Genomic DNA, 15937 nt, shown 5'->3' with positions numbered 1-15937 from the left:
TGCTGTAACACAAACAGTAATGCAAAACTGACAGCGTGAGCACGGTTTGCTCCCCAAGTCTGTCACGCGTTACCACACAAGCCACAGAAAATGAGGCGTACAAGATAAAGGCAGGGTGAGTACTTCACCAGCTTGCACTAAGTCCCACCCACAGTCTCACACGGGGCAAATGACAGGCTCCTCACCTCAATCCTTGAAAACAGATGAAGGCACACACGCTGGCAGCACACTCCTCACCTCGATCTTTAAATAAAAATAAATTACTCGTGCTGACAGCAGGCTCTTCTCCTCGACTCAGCTGTTCTTCCGACACTGACAGCTGATAACCACTTAGGCAAACAACGGCCCCTCTCAGTTCTTCTCCGTCACAGCCACTGGACACACATGGTACCCGCTCTGTAACTCCACTGAACTTTCCTTGTCAAACACCACCTGTGGCTGGCAATCGTCGCCAAAATGTGGTGAAGACACGGAGACGGTTTCGTAAGTAACACTACTTTATTCAACAAGAAGCAGAGTTCACAAGAAGCGTGGTCCCTTCAACGCCAGCCACAGAACCAACTGTTGTTAAAGGAACCCACAGTCAGCCAACAGAAGAACAGAACGCTGGTGAAGATTCCAATAGAAAAGAAGCACTGCTAAATGCAAGTGCAACACTACAACACTTTTCTAAAGGAAAAACAAATTTGTATCCCGTGCAAATAAATACGTAGGTTGTTCCAGTGTTTGGGGTCCAGATGATTTAAAGATCTGCCACCAGCCTGTAATCACCTAGCATTGGGAACATGAAGCAGTGGTTCGAAGCGGTCTTCCATGAGAACTTCTCTGTGCTGCATGATTGGTCCATGACATAAGTGTCTTAAAGCATATTATCTGTTTTACTGACAACCATCAAATTCTTTGTCTTGAACCTGCTATGTGATTTAATTATTATTTTTATTTTTTTTTGTGTCCTCATGAGCCAAGTGGTCGATCCGAGTGTGCTTTTAGCCGCATAGACACGAGGCCCGACCCCTCCTGTAGCACCGAGAAGCCTAATCCTAGGCTCCCGGTACCCAGAGAGTCAGGTCCAGCGTCCCGAGCCAAGCATGGAAGAGCACTCTCCCTTCGGGCCAGTTCGGCCAGTTGTCCAGTGACTATACGACCTGGGATGCTTCCCTTTGGACAAGGAGATTTTAGGCCTAATCATCGGACCCGGGGGAAAAAAAAAAAAAAAAAAAAAAAAAAAACCCGGGTTGGCTAACTGTCCTTTCTCCAATTAATCAAAAGGTCCCAAAATCTCAACGATCGGGGGCTACATGCTCTGGATAAGTCGACCTTCGATGTAGCATATAGTGAAGACAGCCACTCTGCGTGGGTTGGAGGGTTTATGTTAACCCAGTTTTTACAGATTTCCCTTCTAGCTAGAAGGATGGCATAGAATAAGAACTCTCTCTCTAATCCCTTGATGTTATTATTTAGGCCGAAGATGATTAAAGACCATGTAAACGGGATAGATGATCTAAGGATAGATTCGAGTGTTGTCTTAACTCTTTGCCAAAAGGTGGCAATGTTCGGGCACTCACAGAACATATGGAGGTCTGAGGCTGCTGGAAAGGAGCATTTGCTACAACACTTCCCGGGTTGAAATTTCGAGAGCCGTTTGGGAGAGTAGTATGCTCGGTGAAGCGTGAAAAAGTGGTTGCGCCTCAACCATGCTGGCTTGATGATTTTATAGAGGAGGGTAAAAGATTCCTCCCAAATAACCTCCATATGTAGTTCTCCCTCTGCACCCCAGAGTTTTTCCGGGAAGTTGAGGTCACGCTCTCCATCCTCTATGATGTGCCAGTAGAAGAGTGCAACTTCCTTTCTTCCCACAGGTCTCTCCACTAGGGTGCTTTCTAGAGGACTATATTCTTCCATCATTGCTTTCTTCTTAGTTTGAGTCCGAAGCCAGCTGGCCAATTGTAAGTATACAATCCAAGAGAGTGGTGATATTACCCTAAGCTTAAAAGTATCCCATTTCAGGATTGATCCATCTACCAGCAGTTCCCCCCACTGTGTTATTCCTGCATCCACTAGGACTCTTTTGACCGCGCTGGCTTCTTGTGATGATAAACAAGAAAGGAGTGTCCATGTAGAAAGGACTAAGCCGTTCACGGGAGCACCAGTACACCCACACTGGGATGTAATCCTGGCGTTGCAGCACACCAAAGAGACACTCGGTCTCTTTGGTGGGGCCCGATGATGAAGCATGTCATCACCAGGTGGTGAGTGAGGGCCTTCCTAAACATCCCAGTGTGGGTGTACTGGTGCTCCCGTGAACGGCTTAGTCCTTTCTACATGGACACTCCTTTCTTGTTTATTGATTATTGACCGGGGAACAAGAGTGTCAAAGTACTCTCCCTACCTCTCTCCTTGTCTTACATTCTTGTGATGATAGCCCAGGTAAGTCCCAAATAGGAGCATGTTTAGAAAAATATCCTATCCCTGCCTTAGACTTAATTTGAGACCATTCTTTTATGGTGCCCAGTAATGACTTCAGCCTAATTTTTTTAAAGAACTTCTGGTGACCAAACTTGAAAAGAAAACCGTTCACTGGCAGGTCCGAACCCAATAGCATTGCTTTGTACATAAATCCATTTGCATTTCCCCAGGGGATCTTGAGTAGCATCCTGGAATGGGTCAAATGAAAGGCCCAGGCATAGTATTGAAGGTCTGGCAGTGCAAGCCCCCCTTTTTCTCTTCTCCTTCTCAGTTTTTTCCAGGCCAGTCTGCTGGATTTATACCCCCAAATAAATGAGTTAATATATTGCTGAGATTTTGCGAGCTGCTTGGTGTCAAAAGTAAGCGGGATGGAGTTGAAAATGAATGTAAATTTTGGGAGGATACTCATTTTTATCAAACTGGTTCTCCCATAGATGGTAAGTGGGAGAAAGGACCAAGCTTTCATCAGGGATTGGGATTCGCGGGTAATCCGGGCTAAGTTGTTTTGAGCCAGATGTTCCAAGTCTTTAGTTATTATAACTCCCAAATACCTCATTCAAAAATTTTACCAGGAGTTGAAGATTATGAATATTCCAGACCATAATTTCCGTTTTCGCTGCGTTTATCTCATATCCCGAGAATTTGCCAAACTCCTCCGCTTTCTATTTAATTATGGGAAATGCCAATGCAGGGTCGGTTGTATAGATAAGTATATCGTCGGCATGAAGACCGAGCTTCTTATCCCAGCCCGAAAAAGTAAAGTGTGGAATATTAATATCCTCCCTGATAGATTGTGCAAATGGTTCTACGTATAAATTAAAAAGAAGGGGGGATAGAGGGCAACCCTGCCTTGTTCCTCGGCTAATTTTAAAAGGAGTAGTTTGTAAACCATTTATTAGTAGGGAGGCTCTGGGGTTATTGTATATTAAGCCAATAGCCCTACAAAATTTGGGACCAAGATGAAATTTTTTCATTATTATGTTTAAATATGCCCAATTTACTCTATCGAACGCTTTTGTGGCGTCTAGTCATGATAGCTAAGGGTAAGCCGAAGGTTGAAGCGATATCCGCGGCTCCCACCAGGTCGTAAGTTAGGTCGGCCAACTGCCGGCCTCTAATGAAACCCTTTTGATCAGGGTGGATAATTGATCCAATCTCGCTTCCCAATCTCGCTGCCAAAATTGAGGTGAAGATTTTATAATCGTTATTGAGAAGCGAGATTGGGCGATATGAACCACAATCGACTGGGTCCTTACCTGGTTTTAATATTAAGGCTATATTGGCTTCCCCCCAAGAGCTTGGTGGTGACTCCCCTCTGATCAATATGTCATTAAAAAGATTCGTAAGGACTGGAATGAGAATGGGAGTGAGTGTCCTATATAATTCTCCTGGAAGACCGTCCGGTCCCGCAGCCTTGCCCTGTGTCAATTGTTTGATAATATTAACAACCTCTAGTTCCGTTATTTCTTTGTCTATATTTTCAATTTGGGCGTTATTCAATTCCGGAAGAGTTATGTTGTCCAGCCATTCATTTCGTTCGTCTGCATTAGCATTGAGTTCCTCTGTGTATATAGTCCGGAAGAACTCACTAAAGGCTTCGCCAATGTCCGTATCTGTTAGTCACACAGGGTTAACGTGGCCAGATGCTTTACCGTTAGCTCTTTAGTCAACCAGAATAACAGCACAATCTAGGACAGGATTGTCACCCTATGAGGTTGTGTTTGGACGCTCAACAAATGTCTGGGGGGTCCCGTAATGTTGACAGTTCTCTGATATTGAATATCTGTTGTTGATTGACCATTCTTGGCCAGTTAGCCGAAAGTTTACGTTCTATTCACCGACAGGTCGGGAATTCCCTGCCTCCTTCGCCAGAGGCCCCGGCCATGAGATTCAGCCTGGCGACTTTGTATTAATCTGATATTTTCAGCAGAGCCACGGTGGACGGGGCCAGAGCAAGTCCTGCTAGCAACTTGTACAGCAGTTAAAGTCGCTGGCTGTAGGAACTGGATTCATGCAACTTATTGTATCAGGATTCCTTTGCCCCTGCCCTACGACCAATAGGTGAAGGATGGAATAGGGGACTCTGAGTGCGAGACGGTGCCTTGGGTTGTCCTCTTCAGCGATGCCAAGCTGACCTGGACGCAAACGGACAATGAGAATGATAATGTGGTAAATGCTGCAGTTCCTCTTGAAATAGGAGCTATTCAGGAGCCCCTATTTGTTCACCCCTCTGCGCCTGGGGACACCAGGTACAATTTGTGTCCTTGGCTGGGGGACAGTACACCAAAGGAGAAGAAAGATTAGTCAGGGATGGACTGTGCATGTGAGGGTGTACTTCGCTATAGTACCAACAGAGTTAGTTTAGGGTGATGAGAGTTTTGTGTACTGTTGTAACATTGGACAGGATTTATTTAAGTATCCCTTGGGGGATATATTATCCTGGTCGACGTGGGATACTAGCTTAGGACAGAGCAAGCTCCACTGCCGGTGCTCAAGAGCACCAACGTATTGATGAACAATAGGAGCCTGTACCAGTGAGGGTCTGACGGACACTGGGAACTTGTATATTTCTTTGCACCTTGCCCCACCCCCCTTTATTTTTTCCATCATCCACCATGTATCCGTTTGGTAAAATGGTTGCTGAGGAATAGAAGCCAGTGATTCCTCCTGTCTACACATATGTCTTTTGGTCCATAAAGGATACAGCTATATGTGCTGTTCTTGTGATTTTATTGCTATTGATCTTGAGTAGGGTATCATGGGTTTTGGAACAGGATCAGGTTGCACCATGGGTACGGTTATGCCTCAGGTTCAGCAGAAAAGAATGATCCCAAGTAATATATTTTTAGATACACACAGGAGATTCTTTGGAGATGGTACTGCGTGTTACCACACTGATACTGTCAATAGTTTATGGACTGCATATCCGTTGTCTTTGGTGAATTATACATATACTGAACCCCCTGACTTTGTAGAGATAAAAGGAGTGTTTGGATCAGGTTATTCAGAACCATGCCTGTATCTTCGAAACCACAGGGGGAGGGTTATCCTGGCTGTGATAACAACACCTATTGTGATAATTTTTAAATGGAAGAACAGAACAGAACATTGGTAGGTTGGCATAATAAAGAATCTACGTTCCCCCTGCAAGCTGGTTATTATCTTGAGGGTTGTCCTATTATCAATAGTCCTGATACTTCATTGTACATAAATTGTTCTGAATTAGTGATGTATAAAGAGCCAATCCCTTTGGTAAGAGCAGACAATCCAAGTACTTTTGGAATGAATACTTAATATTCTGCTGTGGATTATGATAGACAGATCTATGCACACCCAGGTTTTTTCTTTCCGTCTAATGGGACGAATTCTAATATTCAAAATGGTACAAATGATGTGGCACTTGGGATGGTGCTGCCTCTGGGTGTACCCTGCAAACATGCGAAGGCTTAAGTAAGATGGGTTAAAAGGACACTGACCAGAGAATTCTGTGAAGGAGTGACAGATCTCAAAATCAATAATTATTGCAATAGTATTACTTTTGGATACATTCTTTCCTCCATAATTACATTTGGTGGTACTGCTATGGTCAGGGGTGAGAAAGCTAGAGAATACTTCGGATGTAAGCTGCAAATATTGTCTAACTCCACAGTAGCAGCTTTGCGTGACATCACCACCCAATTGGAAATTATGCGGATATATTCCGAGCAGACTAGATATGCAGTTGATTTCATCCTGGCTAAGAGTGGTGGTGTGTTTGAGGTAGTAGGAGACCAGTGTGTAGTCAGGATCACAAATATGGATAAGAATATTACCCAACACATTTTAGACATCCTAGAAAATGTTAAAGGAACGGAAAGTGGGAATTGGAGTTGGTCTCATTTTGGCAGCTGGAGTTGGATCCTTGAAAAGGTGATTTATTTCATTGTGATCTTGATCTCTTGGTGTGTCCTTGTTCAATGCATCCCCTTCTGTTGTTCCTATTGCACTACCCTTCTCACTCCTAAGAGGAAAACAAATGACACACATTCTACAATTATGATCCAGAAAGAAATAGATGACCTCATGCAGATGGATGAGGGCATTTTTGAGACTTCCTTCCTCCTCACGGTCTCCCTTCCTGAACCTGAAAGTATGGAGTGTTCCTAAACAGGTCACCTATGATTTTATTGATTTATCTGTACCTTGCACTTATTAGAAAATGTATAGCTCATGCTAAAAAGAGGGTCTGTTAGAATAGAAAAATCCATGTTTGCGCATTGTTCTATGTATGTTAGCATTCGCTGCTCCATTGTCTATGCCAGCGCCATTTTGTATTATAATTGAAACTTATACTCTGCTATTTCCGAGAAAAGGCCACTATTAGGTTCTGTTACTCCAAGGTTAGGTTTTGCTTCACTAAGGAATACACTGTTCTTATCAGCGCATACCTTTCCCTCTAGATAGAGGCCTTCGCCCCCTTGTCTAATGGCGGGCATAGGAGAATGACCTTGGATAGTAAATGGTGTGTGCCTGGCCTCAGAATCTAAACTTAATTTTTGAATTTCACTGTTTAGCTGCATATGCTTGGAAAAGTCCATTGTGGGCATGCCTTCATTGGTTCTGAAATGTACATAATTTATCTTTATGCTTGCTGATGTCAGGCCCTCTGCAGCACTCCTAAGCAACTGGGCAGACTTGGCTCCGCTCTGAGTGTATTCGAATAAACAGATATTGGTTTGTATTCTCTACTGTCTAACTGACTCTTCATTTGGCATGGAAGGCTGGGAGGTGGTTGCGAGTGAATGGGTGACTCTAATTGGGCCACTTCCTTCAAGCTAATTCATCACAAAATTAGTGTGACTCTTCAGGTTTATTAAGTGGCTTTGCGGTAAGGTTTTCAATTCTTGAAACAGTTGCCTAGAAGTCTACAGACCTGCTTTAGATGTTGGCGAATAGATTACTCTGCCACAATGGTGACAGATAGACTGAAAACAATATATAAATCCCATAGGAGTAGGACATAATGGGATTCATATTTCATCGGACAGGATATTCGTCACTTTTGTGACAGAGTAACCCATCCACCAAGATCAAATTCAGATCCTAAGTCACAGTCAAATAAGTGTTACCATAAGGAGTTTTTTTCTGGAAAATAGAATTTATAAATATGCGATTGATCCTTAACAAGAGATATTCAGTATAAACCAGAAACGTCTACATTTTTGTGGACATAAGATTATAGCGTGTTCCCTTTTCAAGGTTTTATAATACCATGTATGACAGGGCTTTATTTTCCAAGCATTGTTTCTGGGGAGCCTCCTGGGGAGCTGCTTAAATGTTATTATTAATATCAGTCAATGGCGCCTCAATGTCCACAGACCATTCCAGCTGTTCTCCAAGAGAGTTCAGCAGCTTAAGTGCAGTAGATATAATCATTTTCACAAAGGCTTGTATGGGTTTGTGCTTTTGGAGTCCATACTACCTCTGTTAGGATCATAACTGAAAAGGACATTAGATTGTGGTTGGTCAGATCAATGGAGACACACCCAAAATGATAACTGAATCCAAAGGTGCAAAAATAAGATCAAGAAAGTAGCCTTTCTGATGTGTGGGCCGCTTGATCAATGCAAGGATTTTAAAAGGATTCCATAGTATTTACTGGTTCAGTGGCACGAATCAAAGGGTCATCCGCAGATTTGAAATTGAAGTCAGTCACCTAGCAGAAAACCTTTAGTGCCATGCAGTACCATTTGGCTCATAAGTCCATTAGTTGCTATAAGACCTTACTCATTACAGTAGAGGGGGACTGAACACCAGGCCAGTCAACAAAACCTCTGGGGATATGATAAAGCTGTTCTTAACAATATATGTTCCACTTATGATCATAGACCCTTATTACTTACAGTGGATTAACAGGCATCCACCAAGAAAGGTTATTTTTAGGTCTGGGTTGGGAATCTGCAAGATTTCTGTTCTACAATGGAAAGCAACTCCAGGTTGTGAATCATTTTAGAATGGAATGTTTCCCAGTAAAAGTCAGGAAGTGATTGTGCATAAGTTAAGCACAGGAGAGATATTTCTCTTTCACTATCACAGGTCTGCAATCCCAATGGCGGTATTGGCAGTATTCATTTCATGGCATAAGCACAGCAGAAGAGAGGATCTAGGTTGTATTTTAAAATGGCAGAATCTTTTAATTCCAGCAATGGTTCTGAATTGGTTAGTAGGGCACTGGGATGAAGTGAAAGAAGATTTCTGTAATAAGCTTTTGCATGGGTCAACATAAGTTCTTTACATGACGTCAAAATCGTTTTTTATATAACTGTCAGCAGAATTTATTCATTTACTTTTTCGTGCTTTCTCCCTTCAAATTATGTAAAGATGTCCAATCTTTCACATGGATTATTGTCCTTTAATGTGTCTCCACCACCTTGAGTATTTTACTTTCAACTTCTCTGAACTGTCACATCTCCATATCGGTTCTATGTTTCCTTTCTTTTTTCCGTTCTGACATTACTTCGTAATAATGAGATAGGCTTTCAGAGGATTTCCCTCCTGTCTCTCTCTTTTTTAGGTTGAGCCTACAGCTCTTGTGCTGCATGATGATTTGTTGTATGTATGTACTTTGTGGTGTTTGACACCTCCCATTGCTGCTGATTGGTTAAGGAGAGCGTCACTCACAAAAGCGTGCTTTTCAATGGGTTATTTTGCTTCTATGTCCCACTTTCTAGTGTCTTGCTACTCCCCTGGAGTATTGGTCTAGTGATGCTTTTTGGTTGGCCACCGCAACACTCTCTTCCTGTCCCACAATTGGCCTAGTGATGCTTTTGGTTGGCCATTACAACGTGTTCTTTGCGTCGTGCTAAAGCCCTGCCTACCAGGCTCCTCCCGTTGCTTGTGTGACAGATCTCTAGTTTCAAAAGTTAACTCTCATGGAGCATTGCCAAGGGAACAAGCAGCCATGCACACGCTTTTATATCTATCCACCACATTACTTTGTACTTCATTCCTTTCAGGAATGTTTTGCAGCATAGATTTTTCTTTTACTTTATTGTTTTTGTGTCCCTCTGATTGCAGCGTTGATTAATTTATATTCATAAAGACTTTGGTTATAAATTGCGGTACTATTCCAATATGGCCGCCGCGTCTCTTCACCACTGTTTTGCATGTCTCTGGTCAATGCAGCTTGCATTTGCTTACTAGTTCTCCCAACATGGCCGCAGCTATGCATTCCTTTCCACACATACACACATGTCTTTTTTGAGTAACTTCCTTGCCGACCACACTGCTGCATGATTCATTGCAGCCATGGGCCAACTATCATACGCTCATTGCACTTGTGTACTGTGGTAAATGGCTCTGACAGTCTCCTGGTTTGGTCACTGCGCCCTTGGTCTGCACCCTGTCTTAACCCTGCATGTTTTGCTTTCGGCCTATTCTCACCTTCTCTGATGATGCTCCACATCCCTATTGCCAGAAAATTGCTGCCTTGCATGCTTCACTACTTTCCCCAAAATTAGCACTATATACCTTGTTTGTGGTCATTATTTCATTGATTGTATGGTAGCCTTCACTCGAGGCTTAGGACGTCTTCGTATTGACGCAATCCCATTTAGTGGCACAATTGTGCCTTTTATTGATCCTCTTGTCTCACAGGCTAGAACAACTTAGGTGTGTTTGCCATTCAGTTTTATTACTCGCTAAATGGGCTCACTAAATCTCCAGTGACTCTATCTTGCTTTTCCACCTTCCAGCAACGACTTTCTGCTTATTGAAGCTAGTCCTTCCAGGCCGACAATGTGCCACTTTCAGGAATCCTACACTAATATTCACATGTGAAGGGCCATTTTGTGGTGCCCTCCTGGTTAGTTTGTTTGTTTCCCATACCATAATCTTTCATCACTTCTGTTTGCATCTTATTTGTTCACAGAATTTTTATCCTCACAAATACGTTGTTGGTGCGTCGGCACCTTTGTGCATGTTTCAAAGAGATTCACGCTATCACATTCTTTAAAAAATGTGGATATGTATAGGTACAAGAATGGCAGGACCAGGATATATCATGCATGTACTTCTTGGTTCCATGTCTCCTTAGCCACTCAGAAACACCCACTCCTCACAGGGTGTCCTTGGCCATGTTCCCACCACACTCCACGCTCACCACATCCAACTCCTTCCTTCTTTCCACATTATAAAGCAGCTGATTGACATGGGGGCCGCCTATTCACAGAAAACACATGTAGTTCGCCCCCTAACCTGGCTTGGCAGCGACAGTAAAAAAAAAAGCAATACGCCGCATAGTGCCAATATCGGCCACACTCACCAGCCCTCCCGCAGCAGCACATAGGTAACATAAATAAGCAGACAAGACAACTGTTTGGTGGAGAAAATTGCTGCAGGTTTATTAGTATACCAAATATGCCAACATGGTGGGTTATATTACAGGCGATCCAAAGGCAAGACGCCCCTCGCGGCCTACCACCTGATGGGCCAGCTTGCATTGTGGCCTTAGCCAATCGGTGCTTAGCGGTTGTGGTGAGGGGATAGCCCCTCCCACTTCCGGTGAACCGTTGGTCCATCCCCTTACTCACGCTCCCCTATGAAGAGCAGAGTGTTCAAGTGACCCCCGGTTGTACAGGTTTCCAACCGCCCGTAGGACAGACAGGGCGCCGTCGCACCTCATGGTCCACCGCAAAGACTTCCTGGGGATATTAGGCCTCGGCACCCTTTGTGCTCTTGAAGAGGGTACCCCTGAGTACCTTTCTGCCTCTGGATCGTCCTGTAACTCCGCCTGCAACACAAATAACAAGATTAGAAACTCCTTCCCCCCCACCCTGATTACACCAGAAAAGTGGTAGGGAGGGAAACGGCATCAGGGTGAGGGACAAAGAGACCGCCAGGTGGGCGGGGGAAAAAATGATACTTCTCCCCTCCCCCCACCTCAGCCGGAAGTGACGAGCGGGTCCCCAAAGGGGTCTCTGGACACTAGGCTGCCCAATGTGTCATCCTGTGGCACTAAAGGGAGCGCCCTCTAACGAGGGTCCCCTGCAGGGATGTCATCGGTCAGCCCACATAGTGCCAATATCGGCTACACTCACCAGCCCTCCCGCAGCAACACATAGGTAACATAAATAAGCAGACAAGACAACTTTTTGGTGGAGAAAATTGCTGCAGGTTTATTAGCATACCAAATATGCCAACATGGTGGGTTATCTTACAGGCGATCCAAAGGCAAGCCCCACCTTGTAGCCTTCCACCTGATGGGCCAACTTGCATCGTGGCCTTACCAATCGGTGCTTAGCGGTTGTGGTGAGGGAATAGCCCCTCCCACTTCCGGTGAACCGTCGGTCCACCCCCTTACTCACACCCCCCTACGAGGGGCGGAGCGTTCAAGTGACCCCCGGTTGTACAGGTTTCCAACCGCCCCTAGGACAGATGGGGTGCCGTCGCACCTCAGGGTCCACCGCAAAGACTTCTTGGGGATATTAGGCCAGAGTACCCTTTGTGCTCTTGAAGAGGGTACCCCTGAGTACCTTTCCCCCTCTGGATCGCTCTGTAACTCCACCACAGCCCTGGGTGTGGCGACCGTCGCCGCCAGGGCCACCCACCAACGCCGGCATTCCTTCTTACACCCTGCTTTCTCTAGGGCCTCTCCCAGATCTAGCAAGAACAGATCAATGCCTATTCTGGACAGATGTACCCCATCGTCCTCGAAACACCCTGTGGATTTGGCGTGAAGCAACCCATGTCTGATGAAGCCAAATTCCTGCTACTCAGTGAATTTACGCATAGCGACATTAACCCTCCTGCACGCAGCCTCCATTGCCTCCCTGCCACAGGAGCTGGGGGATGATCTCGGACCACCAAAGTTCACGTCTCAAACTGGTTGCTCAATTTGCACATTGTGGCTTTCATGCTTTGAAGCAATGTCCTTTTACCCAAGGCAGTCAGGTCGTTTCCACCCAGATGTTTAAATAGGACATTGGGAAGAAGGGTTTCTTCACCTAATCTCTGTTGCAGCTTGCCCAACAACCCATTCAATCGCATGCCCGGGTACCCCATCCAAATTATCTCGGTGTTGGAAAAGCCATGCCTCCACTTCCTGCGTTTAGCCCACTGTGCCAGTCTCAACACGCCAGAATGCCCAATCACCCAGATCTTTGTTTCTGGCAAATAAAGAAATGTGATGTTGCAAAAACGTTTATTGACACCACAGGACACCAGTGGCGGTGCGTCCATTGGGGGCGTTGGGGCGTTGCCCCACTAGCCAGGACGGCCGTCACTGTCACGCATTGGCAGGCATTCAATCTATTTAATTATCGGTCCAGTCCATGTAGCAGCATGACAGAATCATGACTGAATCTGATCGGATCGGACCTGGCTGACCTCATCATCGCAGAAGGGTGGGGGCGGGCCTGCAGCAGTGTGCAGTGAGTGATGACAGGCAGCGTGGCTGCGTGCGTGTGCGCTGAGCAGAAGGATGGCAGCCAGGGCAGCAGCAGTGTGCGCATTTTGGACTAGTCATTTTTAAGACTTGCCCGCGCATGCGCACACACGCTGCAGTACCTTCCCTCCTCCTCCCCCACTAGCAGTCAGATAGGCAGGGACCCGGCTCCCCCGGGTCTCATTATGGGCAGTATTGGCCCTGCTCGTAGCCAATCCTGACGCAGTGGCACTGTTGATGCTGCGTCAGGATTGGCTGAGTTACCGCGCACACATCAGGATGGTGCTTCGCGTGGGTGGTGGCTGTGCTCAGTGCTAATGCTCTATATGGCCAATCAAATGTGAAGCCATGTAGTGGTGATTGGGCGCTGTGGGCACATCACCGCGCCTGGCGTGCAGCCCATATAACACAACATCAACTACGTCAGTCACGAGGAGAGTGAGCGCGGTAGAGACCTCGTGATTCGTGCCTGCTGCAGTGAGGGTCTTCTGAGTTCTTCTATCTTGTCTTCTCGAGTGAGTCGTAACGGACTCACAGTTATGATGAGAGTGTGACACTGACTCTCTTCCTAAAACGTAAGTTTTTTTTTTTACACAGTGACTGTGTACAGCTGAACTTCAGTAGAGTGCGTGTACGCGGTGCGTGTGTGGGGGTGGCATGGATGTCCTCATGAGAATAACTGATAAAATCTGAAAATCACAATAAAACACCAGTCAGTTCACAGGTCACGTGAACCTTCAGTGTGCAAATGCAGAGTCTGGCTGCCGCTAACACAAAAAAATGTGCAATATGCGATTATGCGGAGAATATAACATGAAGGCCCCAGTCTGCGTGCGCAGTGTGAAAATCACAATAATAAACAAACAACACATACACATTGATTTCACAGCTCACGACCATCACGTGCTTAGGCTGACTCAAAAATGTGCTATATGCGGCAGATTGGGTAGAATAATATGAAGGCCCCAGTCTGCGTGCGCCGGTAATGTAATGGGAGTGGGCCTGACAACACCAGAGGCTCGCTCAAGCCTCACATAAACAGATGGGCACAGGCGATGATCCATGAGACCACAGTGGTTGTTGGGAGCCAGACCGGCCTGGGCTAATTGTTCAAATGGCACACGGGACGCTCTCTGTTTTAATGGAGACACGTCCAGCACAGAGTTTTTCGCCTGAGTTTGCAAGGCGTTTCCAGCCCATAGTGCTACGGGAATCCACGCTGATCATATCAAGGTGTATATGTATGTACATAGTTGTTGCTTCAAGCTATGCGACTCTAATTACAAGCGAGTCTGAAAATCTGACCTTTTCAGAGGTTTTCAGATATGAGGCAAACTGGTGAGAGGTAACCGGCAGAAGACGGAAAGAACCGTGATTCTGCCGGGATTAGGAATAGTTAGAGAAGTAGACATCTGCTGATGGCGGCTGCTGTCTGAACGGTATGGATGCCACAGGTGTGAGGAAGTTAATCGTACAAATCAGAGAGCTTATTAGTTCCGTTTCTTGTGCGAGTGGAATGTAAATAGCACTGCACAGTTACACAAACCTCCACGCAATGACTTGTTCTAAAATACCACAGAGAGAATTATTTAAAAATTAACATGGTGTTGTCACATGGTTTGTTTTCCCTCAATGATTCTAGTTTATGCAGATTATTGTACTTTAAGGGGTGGGATGTGCAGCCTTGGTAAGGACCCAGCTGTGTGATGTCACTGGTAGTGAAATGTTCTGCGAGGTGCTCGGATGCTATGGAGTCTCACCCTTTAAATGAGCATTTTAGTGTTTCTTTCATGGTTGGCAAATTCATTAATTTCGTTCATGAATGTGTTTATTACTGTTTTTTGTTTGTTCAGGCACTGCTCTCTTCATGTGCTATTCATTTTGCATGCGTACTCCATTATTGCTGCATCCATGCTGGGTGGTGTTCTTGGGTCACATAGGATGCCTTGGGGCTTGTTCCCTGCATATGTTGCCTGTTTTCAGGCTGTCAATCGCCCCCATTCCTTTTGTTGTTACTCACAGTGGCTAATTATCTCACATGTGCATGCATTGTGTGTCTATCCATTACCGTGTGCGCTTCGGTGGTCAGGGTACCATCTCTGTGCAGGGTTCACCATTGTCACCCGGAGTTTTTTCAGATATTACACGGCGGCTTAATCAGCTTCTGAATACTGATAGGCTGGGTTAGTTGAGCTCTGGGGATAGTCAGAGTGATTACAAAAATGGCGAGAAGGACCCCACAAACCCACCTTATGGCAGTCAGACTCACTCGTTAGGCTCACTCGCCACCGAGCACTCACCTCAAACTTTTACGCCCCACTACTTTCAAATGTCACCAGCCGCCACTGCGGGACACAAAATTGTAAACAGTAAATTACGCTCCACAACGCACTGCTGTCAGTCCAGTGACTCTGGTGACTGCCATATTAAAGATTGTGGGCTCATGGCCAAATGTATCTCTTGAAACAATGGGATTCCCACCTCCCCTTGTGTTTGATACCCTCTGCTGGCAGGCCTTCCTTGAATGCTGTTGTTGCTGCCCCTATGTGGAACGAGTGACTGCAGAAACGCTTGCCCAGATCAGTGTTGCCTGTCAACGCGAACATGCGTGCATAATGTGTTCCACCTGGAACTTTGTCGGGGGCGTGCCGTCAGCGTGCAAAAATAGATACCCTTCCCCTGCCAAGCACAGGGCCATGTAGGCGGCTAACAGGCCCACGGGGCAATACCTGCCATCCCCCAAACTGTGTAACCAGGAAACCCTCCCTTCACCAGACTGGTCCGTCTTAGATTTTCTCAGAGTTAGTTTGAGGGAAGCCCCCGACAGCACCACATCCTGAACCATCAGAGCCGTCCCAGACTTGTCGTGTTTAGATCAAACCACTATCTCACTAATTCTGAGGGGCCGAAGAAGGCCAGGCTAATGGTGGCCGAAAATAACGCGGCTTCAAAAGCAGAGATGGTAGCCTTGTTCACCCAGTCCAGCATCCCCTGTAAGGTCTTGAAGTCTATTGGGGACCTATTGTCTGGTGTCCTTCGTTCACTCCT

The sequence above is a fragment of the Lissotriton helveticus genome, chromosome 3_1, assembly GCF_964261635.1.
Source record: "Lissotriton helveticus chromosome 3_1, aLisHel1.1, whole genome shotgun sequence".
NCBI lineage: Eukaryota > Metazoa > Chordata > Amphibia > Caudata > Salamandridae > Lissotriton > Lissotriton helveticus.
The sequence above is the reverse complement of the archived record's forward strand: the minus strand, read 5'-3'. Positions refer to the sequence as shown.